This window comes from Cryptomeria japonica, chromosome 10, assembly GCF_030272615.1.
Source record: "Cryptomeria japonica chromosome 10, Sugi_1.0, whole genome shotgun sequence".
Taxonomy (NCBI): domain Eukaryota; kingdom Viridiplantae; phylum Streptophyta; class Pinopsida; order Cupressales; family Cupressaceae; genus Cryptomeria; species Cryptomeria japonica.
The window spans coordinates 771238028-771245562 of NC_081414.1; positions in this window are offsets into that span (position 1 = coordinate 771238028).

Sequence of the window (7535 nt, forward strand, 5' to 3'; positions counted from 1 at the left end):
TTTAAAAATGTTCATCTCAGTGTCAAAAGTGGCAAAAAAGTGGGAACCATTATTGTGAGTTCACCCACTGACAAATACAGAGAGTGTAAAGGTTGATAATGTATAGGATACTAATGTTGAGGATAATAGTTATTGATACTGCACCAATTGGCGAATCCACCGGTGCCAATGAGAAAGCTATAAAGGATAAATCATCAAAGAAGAAGAAAGAGGAATTCGACAGGGAACCGGTAGTTAGTTCATCATTGTTTTCAATTAACACCTCGCAATTTTAAAAGAAAAGAATAAGTGAGATGAGTTCTACTGAACTCATGATGATGGATACACAGAAAATATTGAAGGAAGGATCTATGGATAAAGGGATTATTGATCAATCTATCACTATTTTGCATAGACTAGTCTTGGAGTGCAAGTTTGAAAAAGAAGAGATCCCATTCGGCAAGCTTAAGACAATTACATAGCACATTTAAAAGGATTTTCAATCCTTATGGCAGATTTCAAACAGACAAGCACTGGAGAGGTTCACACGGGCAAAGAGAGCTATATTTGATCAAAAGATTGAGTCTGAAAGGAAGGAAATTAATGAAAATTTGAAATTGATAGATAATTCTATAAAGCAGTGTACAAATATTTATAGAACTTATGTTGTAAAATAGATTGTCTTACAGTTAATTTGGATAAGAGGATTAAGGAAACTTAAAATAAAATTGCAGGTATAGCCAATTCTTTTGATGGATTGAATTCATTGACTACATCTATTGATGGTCAAATTTTAATTTTGGAAGCCCAAGTTTCTACTCTTAAGAGAGAAAAAGACAAAATCATAGGAAGATCCAGAAGTCTTAGAGGTTTGGGGAGTCCCCGGTTGGATTCACTTAGTGTACATAAGGAGTGTATGGATATGGTTGGTAAGCCCACACTAGAAGAGTTGAATGAGACAGAGTCATTTGCACATATGCCAAATGGACTTGTATCTATTTCTGACACTTTTGAATATGGTTGGGATACATATCTAGAGCTTTTGGAGAAGGCTTGTCCAGAAATTTTCAAATATATTAAGCTCTGGTAAGATATTTTTGGGATATTCATTGTACAATATCTTTCATTCTTTGTCTCGGTTTTGGATTTTTGATATTCTTTCTCAAAATTTTGATGGCATTGATGTTAAATGAGTGATATAGATGTGAAAAAAGAAAAAGGGAGTTGTATACATTGGGGGGGGTTTGGATATATGAAGTATTTTTTATTATGATCATAGATGAATATTCAACTTAGGGGGAGTAGGTTCTAGATGAAACCTACAGTTGGAAACTATAACCATTTTTCACATGAGGGTTTCCATCAATGCCAAAGGGGGAGATTATTGGCAATTGACACTCAATTGGTTGGTTTCACTATGTTGTCATTGATGGCAACATGGCAGCTTATTCCAACTTCATGTTTTGGGCTAGTTATGTACCGGCAGGCTCTTCATTGGCACCAACACCAACACCACCAGGTTGGAAGCAATTCTGAAGTCACTGGCAATGCAAGCCAACATGGTTTAGAATCAATTTATCGGTATTGAAGGCCAACATATTTTGGATCCAACATCGGCAATTGTATTTTATATTAATGTATTTATGTTATCTAGCCAACATGTATATTGATATTGTAATTATCTTTATAAGATGACATAAGGCATGATAAGTTGTATAGGGTATATATGTCAGTTGGATTAGATGATTTTGATATATGTAGAAGATGATAAGGATGTGAATATGGATGGATAGAAAATGCAAAATATATGAGAGAGATTATGTATGAGAGGATATTTTTGTAAAGGGTTATTCTGATAAAGGGTTTAGGGTTTCAGACCAGAACAAACAGATCTTAACTGGAATTGTATTCAGGAATAGAATATGATATCTTAGAAGTTAATTCATTTCTTCAGATTGTAGTCTTGATTTATATGTAGTTAGTGAGGCTCTTTTGTGATTTATCATTGTACTCTAGGCTATAAGGCTTCCTGCAAGTGCAAGCCCCTATATTTTGTAATATCTCTTCATTTGGCCAATGGATTGATATTGTGAGTAACAAATCTCACCGTGGTTTTTTCTTGTTGAGGTTTTCCATGTATAATTATGTGTGTTATGGTGTTCATTAATGTGATTAGATTATTGGTTGCTTTACTTCTTTGAAATCTATATGTATTGGTTTACCGATTGGTATATACATTTTTTAATAAGGCTAAAATTGATAGTTCCGGTATAACACTGATTCACCCCCCTCTCTTAATGTTATTGGATTCCAACAATATGTATGTACATATATATACATGTATATATGTACATATATATATATGTATATATATGTACATGTATGTATATACATATACATATACATGTATATACAAACTGTAGACATATAAATTTGACCGCTTACCTAAATAAATATTTAATATTTATTTTAACCCAATTCTTTCTATTAATTAAATTCTTCATTTTTCATCTATTTGATTAAATAAATTACTCAATTTATTTAATTAAATTCACCTAAACCTTTTCTAGCCTTTAATTAAATAAATCACTTTATTTAATTAAATCCCCTTTCTCCCTTTTTAATTAAATTTACATTTAATTAAATTGATCCTTGCAAATAAATAAACCTAATTTATTTATTAAATCCCCCCACTTGTATTCATGCAAGTTGCATATATCTTAGTTGAAATAAAGTAATTTTATTTTAATTAAAATCATTTTCCCTCATCCACTTGCATTTTCCTACATCTCCCACTTGCCTCCTAAACCCCTTCTAGATTCTTCTAATCACTTCCAATTTAACCTAATTCATCTCCTAATTATTGTCACATTCCTAAGAAAAGGGAAGTCGCTTCTCAAAGCCTCCAAAGTCATCAATAACTATTAAAGGCTTTGTGTCCTCAAATGGTTAACTTCTAAAGCCATACAAACCATTAAAGGCTCTTACATAACCATTTATGGTTAACTCATCTTTGACCTTTGGTTAGAAAATTTTGTCTAACTTAACCATCATTTTAACTCAACGGTCTCATTGATCACTCATGGTTTTGACCCTAGTTATCCTATTAACCCTTGCACAAGAGTTTACCCTGTGGATAAAGGCTTTGTCCATTGGATAACCCTAATATAACCTTAGCCCTTACCTCCTAAGGTAACCCTCATGTCTTCTCAGGCATTTAATGCCTATTCTATCTCCTCTCAAGTAACATCTTGTTGACAATTATCACCATTTCATTGATGATAATTCTAAACATGGATTGATTAACTTTCAATCCTAGCCCTTGTTAAGATTATTCAATCTTAACCATCATTTGCCCTATTTTCCCTATAAATAGAGCTCTCATCCTTCATTTCCATATCTCCCAATTTTTATGCATCTATATTATAGCCTAATTTATTAAGCATCCTAGCCTCTCTTTGTTAAAGCATCATCATAGAATTTAGGAGTATTTTTCATTTCATAGAATATCAATATTAGGCTAGTATATCATGTTAGAATAATTTTCTAATCTTTTATCATATCACTATCTTCATCTTAATTTTAATCATCTTAGTTTTAACACATCACATATATCTTATAATGAATTCATACATGTAGATCAAATCTCACTCGTTCTTCCAGTTGTCATTCCTAAGTCATTTTCTCAATGATCTGAGAGAAAAATGTTGACTTTAGGGATCCTATGAGATAGAGAACAATGGGACATCCCTTGAGAAATTGAACTAATTGAATTAGTTCATATACTTGCATCAAGAGTCTCATTCGTGTGTGGGTCTTTTGATATTGATTTATTTATTTTGGTCACAACATTTTCTCGCTCACATTTCTGGTGCCCACCGTGGGGAATGTCCCCATAAATAACATCATTTTTTGTGCAAGCTATGGATTGCAAGCACATTGGAACATCCATGTAGCACATCTAGAGTATATGTTAGCGTATCTATGGAAAATAGTAGCATATTCATCGCACTGTTTAGCGCATAGGGCCCATTTTCTAACGCTTTCAAACATCTTTTTAGTGCATAACCTTCTATACTTTTTCTATGCATAAAAGTATCAACATGGCACATATAGGCATCAGAGTAAAGTATATAGGTTTTATTTTAGTACTTTGGCACCATTCTTTAGCGCATCTATGTAGAGGTTTAGTGTATAACTCTGACAAAGAAGAGGAAAGATTTATAATAGATTTTAAAAAATTAGGCTTGTGTAAGCCCACCATATTTTTCTTTGATTTTATAACTTCTTTCATCGAAGGTTTTAACAGTGTCTTGCAGGTTTAAGGAGTTAGAATTAGGGTTTATGTTTTCTTTCTAGATTTTTTTAAAAGTTGGATTAAAAGAACTTATTTTCCCTTTGGATTAAAAAGAGCATCATCTTTCTTTTGGGCTTAAAATCAACCATATTTTTTATTTGGATTTAAAAAGAATCAAATTTTGCAAGTTTAAAAAGGGCAACCTACTTCACATTTGCTGTCTTGCAAGATTAGGGGAAAACACTTCCTTTTGCGCTCTAAAATAATTTTTCAAATATCTTGCACAAAGGTTAAAAAAACAATCAATTTGTCCATTTCTTACAAAAGTATTTCACTTTCAAGCAACATGCATTATTTTAAGTTGACCAGGATTTCATTTCCTAGATTAAAAAATGAATTGCTATGAGGAACTAAAAAGAACACCATGCTTGTTGGAGCAACATCTCCAAATAGAGGTTAGATCAACATTGCTTTGAAAAGTTAAAAAGAACACTTGTATTCCATGTCTCGAAAGTGGTAAGTATATGCTCTCCCCTTAATTGGGTGACCAAAAAACCAAACCACTATTTTATGTTTTCTTTTACTTCAAGCAATTAAATCCTTTAGAAGGCCTACCCTCCTGAGTTGCCCTTAGGGTGCCATTAAGGCCAGTGAGAAGGGAATGACCAAAGTGGGAAACAACTTTATTGCCAAGTGTTCTAAGCCACTATAATCAAATGTGGAGGCTGATGAAAATCCCCTCCAAAGGTTTTTCTCAGTGATTAGCCTTCCCCTAGTATCTTTAAGATATGTAAAGACTTTGTTATAAAGGTTGGGAAGCCTCCTGAGGGACTTTATCACTGAAGAATTAACGAAAACCTGATCATGAACCTTAGCATTAGAAATATTGAGCCGAGTCAGTTGCCAAATATTAGCAATATCATAGTGAAAGGGTGGGGAAGAATCCGCCCTCAAGATCACTCACCATATATCTCTCAAGATAACTATCCAATTGTGAAGCAATTCACTATTGGTTAATTTCTGGTAAAAAGCAAAAAACTGGGCACCCCCTAGTGGGTGACAAGGTTGTTTGAGCTGATGGAGTATCAAGACTAGTGGGATATGATATTGTCAATGACCTTTGAATAAAGACTTTATTTGATATGTCTTTTTGTAATCCAAACCAGTGAAAACATCGAGGATTTGAAAACATCTTCAAAAGAACATACATTATTTGTTTAGCATAGAGAAGTTGTTATCACTTCCATCTGCTGTGTTTTCAGGTCATTTTTCAAAAAATCATCCATCACGTCACAAAAGTTATTTATCAACATCTCAACAAAAATATCAAAAAAAAATTATCAGGACAATTAGCGCATAGGAACAACATCCTAGCGCATCTCAACCATCCAATAGCACATTCCAACCAAAAGTTAGCACTTTCATCACTAACATTAGCGCATGATTAGTATCATAGTGGTAAGAATTTAGATATCACTTGTCAACATCAATATAGCGCATAAGAACATCAGCCTAGCACATCCAAAGCATACTATAGTACATATATACCAAACATAAACATGTAAAAGGGACATATAGTGCATAACATATCCAGCCATTGTATTATCTAACAATATTAAATAGTGCATTTAAGAGGTAGCATAGCGCATATGGACCATCCTATAATGCTTTGATAGAATCCTTTAGCGCATAGGATCTTTTTTCTAGTGCATGGTCATATTTAGTGAAACATAGAAAGCAAACCAATCACCTTGTGAAATTTTCATCAACAATTTCGGATACCCTTGTAGGTCCTCTGACAAAAACAGCAACGAAACTTAAAAAAGGGATCATAAGTAAGAAATTTCCAAATCCAACAAAGCACTCTTGGAAAGAGTTTTCAAATCTTCAACTATCTTGAGATAAGATTTCATCCAACAAGATTAAGGAGTATCAAAATAGTGATCAAAGGTTCCACCATCCAATAATTTTATCAAAAAAATACCTAGTTAAGATTCTCAAGTTGTCAAATTAAGTTTCTACATCAGGAAACTTGACTCATAAAATTTGGCACACATTGTCGTAGAAGCGAATCAAACAAAACTTCTACTTGACAAGTAAACTTGACTTTCTAAAATGAAGTATCCATATCCAAGCATCAAACATCGACATTGATAATTTGTGTATGACCACTCCCCATATTCTGAGAAGAAGAAGTCTTCATCAAAAGACTAAGTTGAAGAAGAGACAACCTAGTCCTAAGGCACTTATCAACATAAATAAATTTATCTACATCAACAGTCAGCTCTTTAAATCACATTGTGTTTTCTTGTGTCATATAAGGTTGTATATCCAAGGAAAAACCAACTAATTTGACAAAGAACCTTTGAGAAGTAGGGCTTACATTTATAAATCGACATTTAATCAACGCCTTAATAGTGGAGGAAGGATTAGTCCTGCCTAGTTTTCAAAGTTTCTTGTCACTTACAACAAAGCTCGACCTGAGCCACCAACTCCACCAAGAACCCCAATAGAGAAGAATAATTTACCATGCTATAGATATACATAATTCCCAATGTCACTTGATCTCAGAGAAACCAGAAAAAGGAATCACAACCAGAATCAAGTATGAGTCATAGACTATCCAATCCTTTTGATGAATATGCAAATATGGGAGAAACAAAGATCACCGACGAACTTCTCCAGGAATGTCAGGAGAACGTGTATTTCCAAAAAGTCGTAGAAAGACTTATAGAAGTGGATAAGGAAAAATATCTACTCATGCTAACTATCAAAGGAGTCAATATTCCTGAGGATTTCAACACAAAAATCTTAAAGAATACAGATGAGAGCATTTCAAGAACAAGAGAGATAAACTATGCCTATCAAGAACAACAAAGAGAGGAATAGGCACATGATCAAGAAAACATATGCAACAAAGATCACACCCATGAACAAGACAACACTCATGAACAAGACCATGCCCACGATTAGGACAATCCTAATGAATGAGGGGAAGCTCCCCATCGAAGGATAAATGCACCCATAGTTGTTCTTACACAACAACTCCAAATACTTCAAAGACAAATGCAAGACATGTAACAAGTGACCACATTACGATATTCATTAGACAACATTTTTCCTTATCCTGTTGATAGGAGATTGAACATGGTACCTTTTCCCCCAAATTTAGATATACCAAAGTGTGACAAACATGATGGTAAGAGTTATCCCTATGATCACATTCAAGAATTTTATACTATGAGCTTACACATACTTA